The sequence below is a fragment of the Mastomys coucha genome, unplaced genomic scaffold (genome assembly GCF_008632895.1).
Source record: "Mastomys coucha isolate ucsf_1 unplaced genomic scaffold, UCSF_Mcou_1 pScaffold20, whole genome shotgun sequence".
NCBI classification, from domain to species: domain Eukaryota; kingdom Metazoa; phylum Chordata; class Mammalia; order Rodentia; family Muridae; genus Mastomys; species Mastomys coucha.
The window spans coordinates 26333960-26346183 of record NW_022196903.1 but is presented as its reverse complement, the minus strand read 5'-3'; the positions used below and the strand labels follow the sequence as shown (position 1 = coordinate 26346183).

Genomic DNA, 12224 nt, shown 5'->3' with positions numbered 1-12224 from the left:
AAAGAAAGGAAGGAAGGAAGAAAGAAAGAAAGAACTGACTCCTGATTCTAGTGTGAACTTCCCCATGCCTTCTTGCAAACACGGCTTCCCTACATCAGCTCCCTGTTCTTATAATCTGCCGTGAAGCCTCTAGTACTCTCCTCTGGGAGCTGGGTACTCACTGTCCATTTTCCACTTCTCTTGGACCAATGGCCCTGCTCTATGAGAAGAGCACTGGCTGGGAACAGTAACCTCTGGCTTTGCTTGTCATTGTCCTTTGTGGACACCGGATCCCATGCAACGTAGTGTGGCTGCAATTGGTCCCCAGTTTTCAGAGCCCACACACCTAAGTGAAGGCTTGGACAGGAATAAAGTCCTCTACCTTTTGTCTGCACTTTTTGGAGAACAGGGTGGAATTTAGCACCCACAGCAAAGATGGGGCAAGAATGAGATACTGTAGACCTTGATTGACAAGAGCCCTGACTTCCTGGGCAGGTTAGAGCTCCTATCACAACAACCTAGGTTGGGCAGTGGTCAGGAAGGGAGAGAGCAGCTTGTGGTTCGGATGCCATAAACTTCCTCTTTTGCTGAACTTTAGTAGATGTTCTTGAATAAATGATTATTTGCCATAAACCCTTAGGAAACTTTCTAGAGACTCTGAATGATTGTTTTCACAATATGAATGTTTTGTTGATAGGGGACCGTATAGCTCCTCACAGCATCACTCTGGAAATTGCCTTCTAATAGGATCTTAATAGCTATAAACATTGTCTTGACTGCTAATAATGTCTTCCTGAGCTTTCCTCCAGGGTTCAGGCTCTGATAAATGGAGGATTTGGAGACAAAGTACCGCTTGACATCCCAGACCAAATGAACAGGCTTTGAGGACTGCACAGAATTCCACGGATACTGACCAAAACTAACCAGAGGACCTACGGATTCCTAAATTTCTTCCTGATTTTCGGAGTGATGGTACATAAAGGCAGTCAGCCCCCTCCAACTTGAGTTCTCTTAGTATTTCTCACTAAGTTTACCAAAACATGGTGTGAGACTTAGATTGGATTTTTACAGTAGAATGCTTTTCATCAAATCAACCCTGTTCCTTCTCCTTTGTTACTAGCACCATGTATCCTTGAGGTGTCTGCTTGAACTTTAGGGATTAAAGTAGCTCCTGCTACTTAGGAGCTATGAACTACAGGCTGAGCCTTAGCCTGGATGATTGTGGTGGTTAGTGTTGTCAGTTTGCAGAGATTGAGAATCACCTGGAAGATGGGCTTCTGGGTATGCCTGTGGGAGACACTGTGTTGATTAGATCAATTGAGGTGAGAAGACCTGACCACTGTGGGTAGTACTATCCCTTAGGCTGTGTTCTGGAATGAATGAAATGAGGAAATGGACTTGAGTACAAGAATTCATCAAAGCCTGCTTCTAATTGTTAATATGACTGAACCAACTATGTCAAGCTCCTGATATCTTGACTTCCCCACCATGATGGACTATGTACCTGAACAGTGAGCCAAAATAAGCCCCTCATCCCTTAAGTTGCTTTTGTCAGGGCATTTCACCACAGCAACAGAAATAGTAAATAAGACAATATTCTAAACACATTGATCTTGTTGGATAAATAAGCAAAGCCACAGATCCATGAGGTTTTAATTTGTGAAAGATTAGGAAATTGTGATTGTCTAGAGGTATCTACTGTTCTACATTTAAATAATGTCTCATGACCTGATAGGTTATCCATCCCAAGTAGTCAGTCTTAAACACACGTATATACGAGCAACACTGTATGTACTCAGTAAGTCTTATTAATGTGTGTCTGTATATTGTGCATACATAATATATAGTTACATATATATATATACATAATAAAGAATAGGTCATGAATTTGAGAGAGAGTAGAAGGCATGGGAGGCATTGGAGGTGAGAGAGAAAGGGGTAGAAATGATGTAGATTCAGAACTCATTTATGAGAGTATCAAAAAATTTAAGGTAAAATGCATTTAGTACCAAATGAATAATTATGAATATTTAGTATGTGGAATATAATCTTTGTAATATATATACATTACAAAATAGCCAAAATGAACTGGTAAACATCAATTATTTAATGCAACTGTAGATTTTTCTATGATGATAAAATACACAATCTGCTCTGTTCTGGTCTTCATATGTAGATGTATAAGAGCAACAGTAACTCGACCCAGTGAGTTATGAAAAAAACAAGAGGAGGATACTTAGTTAGAAGAAGAAGCTGTTGGGGAGCCCTGAGGAAATTTGGAGGGGGTCCTGGGATGAGTATGTGCAAAACACATTAGATATATATATGAAATTCTCAAAGAATAAGTTTAAAATATAAAAATAATGTGCCATTTCTCTTAAGCACTAATATTTTTTGTCACTTAAACTGAAGCTGATTCCTAGATAGTTCCTCCCACGATTATGTCCCACTAATTTTGGAACAAAGTTTTCTGTTAGCAAGACTCTGTAAAAACCCCATGGCCATGACATAATTTGTACTGACTTCTTAGCTTTGCTCACAACCATTCAAATACCTTGCAGACCAAAAGACATTGGTTTAAGAAGTTAAAATTCATCTCCTCCCAGACATCAGGTTTATCAAGTTCACCTTTATGTACAAGGACCTTTATGCCAACACCTGTCTCCCCAAGTTCGAAATAATAGCAACTGACCAAAACAAGCTTAACCTGGTTTTCTCACCAGCAGTGATCTAACTGTATCAGTTGTCTCATTACTGTGAAAAAACGTTGACAAAGGCAACTTGATGAAGGAAGGGCTTACAGTTCTAAAGGACACAGTGCACAAGGATGGGAAGGCACAGCAGAAGGTGCTCGAGGTGGGTGGTCACACTGCAACCACAGTCAGGACGCAGAGACAATGGATACCTGTGTTTAGTCTCAGATGACCCCAGCCCATGGAGTGGTATCATCTGCCTTGAAGGTGAATCTTCCCCTCTCAATAAAGCTGATTTAGATAACTTCTCACTGACAAGCCATACTGATTCTAAATCCCACCAAGCTGACAATTGAGATTAACCGTCACACTAACCATTATTCTGCCAGCAGAAAACTTGGCAGCATGACCACACTTTTCAATATCTTTAGCGCATGCTATATACTCCATCCCCCATAAGTTCATTCATGTACTAGAGGCTTGATCCCCAGTGTGGTGGTAATGAGGTGGTAGGGCCTAGCAACAAATAATCAGAGCAGGGGGACATTTCCCATATATGCAGATTAATGCTGCTTTACTGAATTCCACCTTGCCATGTGGCCTCCTCTACATGCACGCCCACCATTGTGAAGCCATCTACAGTGAGGTCCAACAGACCAAGCAGATGCCAGTATCCTGCTCTTGAATGACTAGACATCGAAGCTAAATAATATAGAGTATCTGGTCTCCGGTATTTTGGTATAATAACACAAAATGAACTGATATGTAATCTAATGGGGAGTTGTAACTTAACCAAAATAAAATTTTGGAAGTAATAATAAGGAAGGATGCACAAAATTGTAACCATACTTTAAAAAAACTGTGCTACTTGGACCCCACTGCTGGTGTATTCTAAGCACATGCTGTACCAATGACCTATACCCCCAGTCCAAGATCATACGTGTACTTTATGTCATTAAATTGTACATTTAAAAATGTCCAGTGGTAACACACACCTTAAATCCCTACACTGGGGAAGCAGATCTCTTATTTTTAGGCCAGCCTGAACTACAGGGTGAGTTGCTGGACAGCTGGGAGCTGTTACACAGAGAAACCCTGTCTCGAAACAAACAAAAAAACAAACAAACAAAAACTCAAAAAATATCCAAAGGTAAACTTCATGCTGTGTCTATTTTAAAACACACACACACACACACACCCCACAAATGTGGGTGTCATTGCTGCTGGCTTCCTTTTTGCTAGTGTTTGCTTTGAGACAGAATGTCACGTGGCTGCAACAAGCTATGAATCACTCATCACCTGACCTCTATCTCCTAAGCTCTGGAAGCTTCTCTCTGTGCTCACTGTGAACAGTAGTTTTCAAAATGCTTCCCAATATCCAATTTGGGGCTCTGCCAGCATCTGAATTTTTCCAGAGCCAGGCTTAGGTTTCCTGAATATTTTTTGCCATTCCTATGACAAATGAAAAGGAGATTAGCTCCCCCAGCTGCTGTCTGTGTCTCCGACAGTCGGGAGAGATATGTAGCTACTTAAGAGCTCAAGGGTACAGAATGGCTTGGGCTGGGTGTCTAGAGATTTCAAGTTTGCCTGAATTGGTGTCTGCTTCCTCGTGCTCTTGCTAAGTGGGAGGTAGCAGGATCCTGATTTGTTAAACTTAATCCAGAATTATGACAATAAAACCTCAATTAGCTGCCAATACTCTGAACATCCTTTCCTGATCAATAACACCTTTTTCCTGTTAGCTGGCTACAGCCTTGTGACCCAAGGCTCTGGAATGGATCAACCCGCCTACGCCTGCTCGCAGCTCTGTGTCTCCATGGAAACAGCTTGTCAGGCCCTGCTTGGCTGCAGGTACTGAAGACCTCTCATTTGCAGCCTGGGTTCCACACAGATTCGGTTTTAATAATCTGGCAGGTGTTAAGAGCCCCATCCTCTCTAGCTGCCAGGGTCTGACCTCATCACGAAACCTCCTTTGCATTGCAGGGCGAAGTCCCAAGCTCCAGTGACATACAGGTGGTCCTGAGGGGGGGGGGGCGGGGAATGGAAGGGTTTCTGCCTTAGGCTCACCCTAACAGGTTTTCCTTCCTTGTCATTATCCCTCACCTCTACCCACCAAGGCCTGAAGTCATCAGAATGCCTCTGGCCCTCCGGGGAGCACCAGTTTGTGCTTCTCAGACCCTCCTCTCTGCCTCCCTGCTGGCCCTAGCGAGCTTGGACCCACATCATTTCCTTTTCAAAGTACTGCAATTCCTCCACATTGACCCTAGGACTACTGTGCACCCATTCTGCATCATACAATCACTTCCTGGAAACATAACATAATAGCATGTCGTAAAAAGAAGCTTTGGAGGGTAGAAGATGTGGGACAGAGGGAGACTGAATAACAGATACTGGTTAGAAAGCAACAATAACATAACAGGGTGAATACAGTAGCGATAACATAACAGGGTGAATGCAGTAACGCTAACATAACAGGGTGAATACAGTAACGCTAACATAACAGGGTGAATACAGTAACGCTAACATAACAGGGTGAATACAGTAACGCTAACATAACAGGGTGAATACAGTTTGCACAACTTACTCCACACTTACAAAGAGCTAGAAGAGAGGCCTTTGCAGGCTCCAGACACAAAGGTACGACAGATGTCCAATAAGACAGAAAGGCCAATCCCGCTGACTAGATGTATGCACATTGCATGTGTGGATTGAATCATCACACTCTACCCTATAAATATAAACAATTGTTACATGCCAATTAAAATGAGTTAAAAATAAGATAGCAGAACCAAACTGTCAGAACTTGATTATACCTATCAGTTTTTTTCCTCTTTTGTATATTAATTCCCATATAATGCTATACAGAAGGAACACATCTTGAGTACTCCATGAACTCTGGGATGTTTTGTACTTGGGCTGGACACTGTGTGTTAGGTGTTAAAGAAACAGAATTGTCTACGAAAAGAGTCCTAACTTTAACTTGTAACTTCCTCTAGGATTCTGTTTATGTCTGGTAGGAAAGTCAGAGTCAGGATGGAGCCGATTTCTTTTTTGAAATACTCATCTCATTTTAAAATTTATTAAATAAAAAGCAGAAAATATTCTTAATGAGAAATAAAAGAAGTAACTCATAATTTTCTCGAGAAACATTTGTATAAAGTTTGATTGAAAACAAAATATGGGACTGGGACTGAAGCTGTGAGATATATGTGTGAGGCTCAGTCCCTAGACTATGGACACACACACACACACACACACACACACACACAAAAATCAATGTCCTTCTTTCATACTAGGATAGTTAGTGACTCCTACTGCCCAAAGGTAGACTTCAGACCCTGTAAAAGACAGCAAGACCATGCTGTTATCAACTGAGCCAGCTCACCTCCCAGACACATCCTTTCTTGTCCTTCCTCCCTGCACATTCTGACAGCGGCTGCTCTATGCCTGTGCTCCTCCCTGGCCTCTGCAACTCGACACTACATCCTGCTCCTGGCTCTGTGGTATGTCCTCTTCTTGCCTGTCCTCATTTCTTTTCTGTTACTGGGATAAAATACTTTGACCAAAAAGCAACATATTGGGAGAAAATGGTTTAATGGGTTTTGTTTTGTTTTGTTTTGTTTTAGATCACAATCCCAGGTTATAGTCTATCATTGTAGGAGACTCAAGGCAGAAACTTGAAGCCACTAGACACATTCCATCCACAGTCAAGAGCAGAGAAAGAATGGACCATGCTTGCTTAGCTTGTGCTTGCTGGCTTGTGCTCAGCTCCCTCTCTGTTTATTCTGTCCAAGACCCAAACCCAAGGAAAGGAGCTGCCCACATCCAGGGTGGGCCTTCCCCTAATGAATGCACTTAGGAAAAATCTGTCATAGGTGTGCCTGTTGACTAACCTGATTGTGTTAGTTACTTTTCTTTTGATGTAGTTAAAATACCATGACCAGGGTCTAGAGGGATGGTCCAATGGTTAAGAGCTGCCTGCTCTTCTAGATGGACCAGGGTTCAATTCCCAGCACCCACATGGTGGCTCAGTTCCACCTGTAGGTTCCAAGGAATCTGACACTCTCACACAGACATATATGTAGGCAAAACATCAATGCAGATAAAATAAAGATAGTTTAAAAAAAAAACACGATTCATTCAACTTATAGAAGAGTTTACTTGGGCTTCTGGTTGTAGAGGCATAAGAGTCCGTCACATGAGGGATTCTTGACAGCAGCTGTCAGATATGGCGGCAGGAACGTCTGAAGACTCACATCCCAGACAGCAAGCAGTAAGCAGAGAGAATGGCCTGGAAATGACATGAGTCAATTATACTCTCAAAGCCTACTCCAAACCCCGTCTCCCGAACCTCCCAAATAGCACCAGGCTGGGGACCAAGTGCTCAGGCATCTGAGCCTATGGGGGACATTCCCATTCCAAGCACCAGGCTGAGCTAGGGAATCTCATGAAGACTCCCTTCCAGGTGTAGTACATCATGTCAAGTTGTCAAACCATACCACCCTTTTGTACAACTTCTGGCACATTTTGGGAGGCTACACTCTCAGTTCTACAATTTCCAGTGTTTGTTTGTTTATAAGTTTTAAGTGTTTCTCCCATGTTTTCCTCCTACCTTTCTCTTGTGGGTGGCAAAGTGTGTGCCTACCTCTGGCCCAGTGCCCACCACAGTTACTCAGATGCCTGCTGCATAAAGGAGAGAATGAGTGAAGCCCCTGGAATGGAGATGTCACCCCACACTGATGGTGAACAGATCCTGCCTCCGGGTCTTCTTTGGCTCGGTACCTAAGCTTTACCAGTCAAGCCCAGCTATAACTTAGTCACATGCCAGGGCACTGCAACCCCGGGCTGTTGGCCACTGTGTTTGGGGATACTTCTTTATATGGGTCACTGGCTCTGCTCACCTCTGCCTACCCCTGGTAGCCTCCTTTTTTTGTAAGCCACTCAGGAGGTCTAGACCAACCAGCCCTGGGGCTGAGCCCATGTGGCTATGCCAGCAGCTAGAGAATCATTCCTAAGAGCTGAGAAAAGGAGGTAGACTTCCCCCGCAGTCCCGGAAGGTTCCTTTCCTGCTGGTGGTACAATTTCACCCAGGCAACACTTTCCTAGGGGAATCCAGGATCTGAATCACAGTCAGAGGAGAAAACAGCCAGCTGTCTTGGGGATGGATAAGACAAGCTGAATGTCTTCAGGAGACAGGATTGTTTTGTCTTGTTTTGTCAGGGGGCTTGGGGTTAGTGGTAGTGGTAAATAACATATGTTCAGATATCAATCAAAGGAAGCGGGTGAATGAATATGGACCCTTGTCCCACAGAACATGATAGTTGATCTAGGAGAGAAGCCAGAAGTTGAGAGAGGCTTTTCACTAGAGTCAGGGGCCCACCCACATGGGCACAGGGTGTGGTGTGAGGCAGTGCATAACCTTGGGCCCCCATCTACTCACTTTTTCCTAAGTCATCACATCTTTCATCGTCTAGAAACGAGAAACCAATGTCTGGCCATAGATGAGGATGAGCTGAAGAAAGAATGGATTTTGTTTCAGTGCAAGCAGAAGGCTAGCTCAGACAGGGAGGAGGGGAACCAACCAAAGGCCCAGCTCTACTTTCCCCACTGCAGTAAGTAAGCAAAGGAGCCATTAAATGAGAAAATGTATGTGAAGGCACTTAGCACAGTGCTTGGCAAAGGCCTGGGATTCGATAATATTGACTTGTTCGTTTTACGTCCACTCAGTGGTAGGACCTATAAGGCAGATTTGTGTGCAAAAAGGATAACAGGGTACCAGGAAGGGTGGGGTGCATATCTACCTGGATAGTTGATCAATTTTGCCATTAGATGTTTCTTACTTTGACTCTATCAAGAACCCCAAACCCATCAGAGGCAAAAACAAACAAGCAAACAAACAAGAAAACCTTTTGATATTTTTATTTTACTATTATAGTTCATTATATTCTCCCCCCCTACCCCCAGCAGTAGTGGAGATGACATAAATGCATTAAACATCATAGATGGGGGGTGGTACAAAATATTTGGTGAAGTTGAAACAAAATCTGGTCAGTCTGAATGATAATACAACCACTTTTATAGATTGTACTATAAAACAGAACCAGGCCTGATGACAAGTCTGGAATCCCAGCTACTTGGGAGGCTAAGGCAGGATGGTGGCTAGTTCAAAGTCAACATCGGCTATAGAGAGGATTGAAAGCTATCTTTAGCAATTTAGTGATAATTGTTTCAAAACAGAGAGCAAAGGGTTAAGGAGATAGTCCCATAGGTAGTGTTTGCCTTTTAACACCAAAGTCTGAGTCTGGATCCCTGGCACCCACATAAAAATCCAACGATGTGTGCCTCCGATCAAAGCAGCGAGAGTGCTGAGACAGGAGGACCCCTGGATTTTGCTGCTCAGCCAGTCTAGCCAAATCGGGCGAGCTCCAGATTCAGTGAGAGAAGCAGGTGGGGAGAGATAGAGGAAGATATCTCCTCTCGGCCTCTGCCCTTCTCATGTGCATACACCAATATCTACACATACATGTGCACATATACATATCCAGAAAAAATAAAAATAAAAAAGAAAGGGGTTGGGAATGTGGTCAGTGCTAGTTTCCTAAATAGGCATGAGGCTCCAGGTTAACAGTCTCTAGTACTGAAAAAGGAGTGTGTGTGTGTGTGTGTGTGTGCGCGCGCGCACGCACGCGCGCGCGCGTGAGAGAGAGAGAGGGGAGGGGAGAGAAAGAGAGAAAGAGAGAGGGAGAGGGAGAGGGGGAGAGGGAGAGAGAGAGAGAGAGAGGTGAGAGAAAGAGGGTGGGGGGAGAGAGAGAGAGAGAGAACTTTAACAAGCCTGGCTTTCCAGCAGAGATGAGAACCAATGAGGAGGACCAGGAGGACCAGGATCTGCCCAGTCATCCTGCCTTGGTGCTATGGGGGTTTTACACTTAGATGCTTAGGAGTTGGGGAGTGGGCGAAGAGCACATCCATTGTCCGCTTAGTGAGGCGTGGAGGAGGAGGCCAAAGGCTGACACAAATCATGGGCTCCTCTACAGAGGAAGCTCTTAATGGGCAGCCTCTAACTCTACCCTGTGATCCTCATAACAATCAGAACTGAGGACACGACAGAGAGTCCTTGCAAGTACCCAATAAATGTGTGTTTGCTTATATGCCAAAAGCAAACTAAGGGCAGAACAAAACAAAACTGGAATTTGTCAACAGCTGTCACCTGTGCCTCGCATGAGGCTCAGTAAAACTCCTGGATTAAGATAAGCTCTGGAAGCAAACTTAGCATGGCCTGCCTTGCCCCACAGGTCCTTTCTCTTCATGCCTAACAGCTCCTGAGATGTACAGTTATCTTCAACCCTTCCACTCACAGAGGTGGGACTGTACTGCAACAGGAGCTTGCTCAGCAACAAAGAGAAAGCGTTTTTAAGACAGGAGCTCATCCTGTAGTCCAGGCAAGTCTAGAATTCACTGGATAGCCATGGGTAGCCTCAAGTTACACATCAGTCTCCTGACTCAGCTCCCTGAATGCAGCAGTTATTTATATATGTGTACATCACCATGCCTGACTAAATCAACCTGAAAATTAATGTCTGCCTACAAGCTAAGTTTCCAAATTCCAAGATTAATAAAGTAAAAAAAAAAAAAAAAAATTAAAGGAGAAATTATTCTCCTGATTATTGTAACAAAGGGCTATCCTAAGTTAATAGTTAAATACATTAATAATTAAAAGACATAAACAACTCAGTAGAAAAATAAGCAAAAGATTGGCCTTACAAATAATAAGCAAAGAAAGCCCTGTAACAATCAAAGAAATAGTTTACTGTTGTTCAAGTTCTGCCTAAGTGTTAGCTCTAAGCTTCCCGGTAATTTGAGCTGGATGAGATCTCACAGTCAAGGCTAAAAATCTATGGAAACTTTTTCCTGCACTAATCCCAAACCTAAATCTTTTACTGTTTACACCCCCGACTGGGAGTGGAGATAGGAAAGAGCTGGCAGCCTCAGAAGGAACAGTCCAGCATTGTCTGGGCCTGGTAGACAAATGTCATCATCTGAGGAGGAGGAGCGTGGAGGGCAGTGTCCCTAAGCTGCACGTTGCATCTCAGGAACAGAGCAAGCCTTGCTCTGCTTGCTGCTGGAGTCTTGGTATTCCATGTGTGGTCCCTGGGTAGCGGGACCTCCAGGGACCTTACAGATGTGCAGAAGACTGTCTTCCATCTGGCCTCTTGAACTGGAGTCTGCATCTCAGCCAGCCCCCTGAGGTGACGGTATGTATCCACAGACCTCACAGTGCATTGTAGGGCAGCCTCTGCCAGGCTCACTCCACACAGGTGCCGCCACTGCCGCACAGGATGGAATGCGAAGGTGGTCTCTAAGGAGCCCTTCGAAGCTAAATTGCTGGATTTAATGAAAAGTGTCACACTCAGCCAAGTCGAATGTTCTCCACTTTACAAAGGGCTTTAAGATTAATGAATTAATAAAGGTGCCATGGTGCTGCTGTTCCTACAAGTGAATTTAGAGTTCTTATTAGCATCCTTTCACTGGGCGTCTGGATAGACCCAGGAGGCCTCGACTGGGATGACCCTATCTCTCATACACCCTTTCCTGTCCACCTCTGCTGGAGGGAAAGCATCATGGTGTGTAACATCAACAGTGTGACAGAAAGACAAACCTGCAGGAACTGGAGAAAAGATAACACATGATCTAAAAACACTTACTGCTCTTTTCCTGTCTTTCACTAGAACAGTCCATAAGCTTTCTCCTGGTATCATTCAAAGGTGTGTGTGTGAGAGAGGGATGGGGGTGGGGAAGAAATGACAAAAAGACAAGAAAGAGAAATGTCGGGTAGCTGGATGTGGTTTACTCCCCCTTCAACCCAGTACTTGGGAGGCAGAGGCAGGCAAATCTCTGTGAGTTTGAGGCCAGCCTGATCTACACAGCAAGTTCTGAACAAGCCAGGGTTGCATAATGAGACTCTGCCTAAAAAAGAAAGAAGCGGGGAGTCTGGGTGGGGGACACCAAGATCCAGTAATCCTTGTGCCATCCTATGAATGGACAGAGGCATGGATGCTGGGCACTGACGTCCCTCCAAGGCCACAGTGTGCACAGCAGCATCTCCATCTTACTTCTACTTGCCTTCTGCCAGCCTCTCCACTGAGCAGACCATCTTGGTAGCAAGCCACCCTCCAACTTCAAGGTTGTCTCTGGATTTTGTTTCTGTCTCTGCCAGAAAACCAGTTAGATGCAAGGAAACAAAAGAGATTCAGGGGATAGAGAAGCGTTCGTTCACTCGTTCGGCTAATGAGTGAGATGACTCACAGGCTGACTCAGATGAGCAGGGCAAACAAGGCTCGCTGGGAGAAGGAAGCAGTGGGGAGCAGAATGCAAAGGAGCCCTGCAAACCAAGCCTATGAGACTAGGGACATGGTGTTTGGGGGTTGTTTTTTTCTTCCCCAGAACTGCTTGGGGGCTCTGGAGGAGTAGCAGATCCTCAATATGGGCTGTTTTCTTCTTCTTCTTTCTTCTTCTTCTTCTTCTTCTTCTTCTTCTTCTTCTTCTTCTTCTTCT

General features: G+C 44.2%; 1 long non-coding RNA gene across 2 annotated transcripts in view; it reads left to right on the top strand.

Annotated features, from left to right (window-relative positions):
• LOC116098691 overlaps window positions 1-4595 on the top strand; it is a 63161-nt gene extending 58566 nt beyond the window's left edge. For both annotated transcript variants that reach the window (XR_004121908.1, XR_004121909.1), the window contains exon 5: window positions 4415-4595. This is a non-coding gene — a long non-coding RNA (uncharacterized LOC116098691). The remainder of the gene's footprint in view (window positions 1-4414) is intronic.
• Window positions 4596-12224: the final 7629 nt, after the last annotated feature.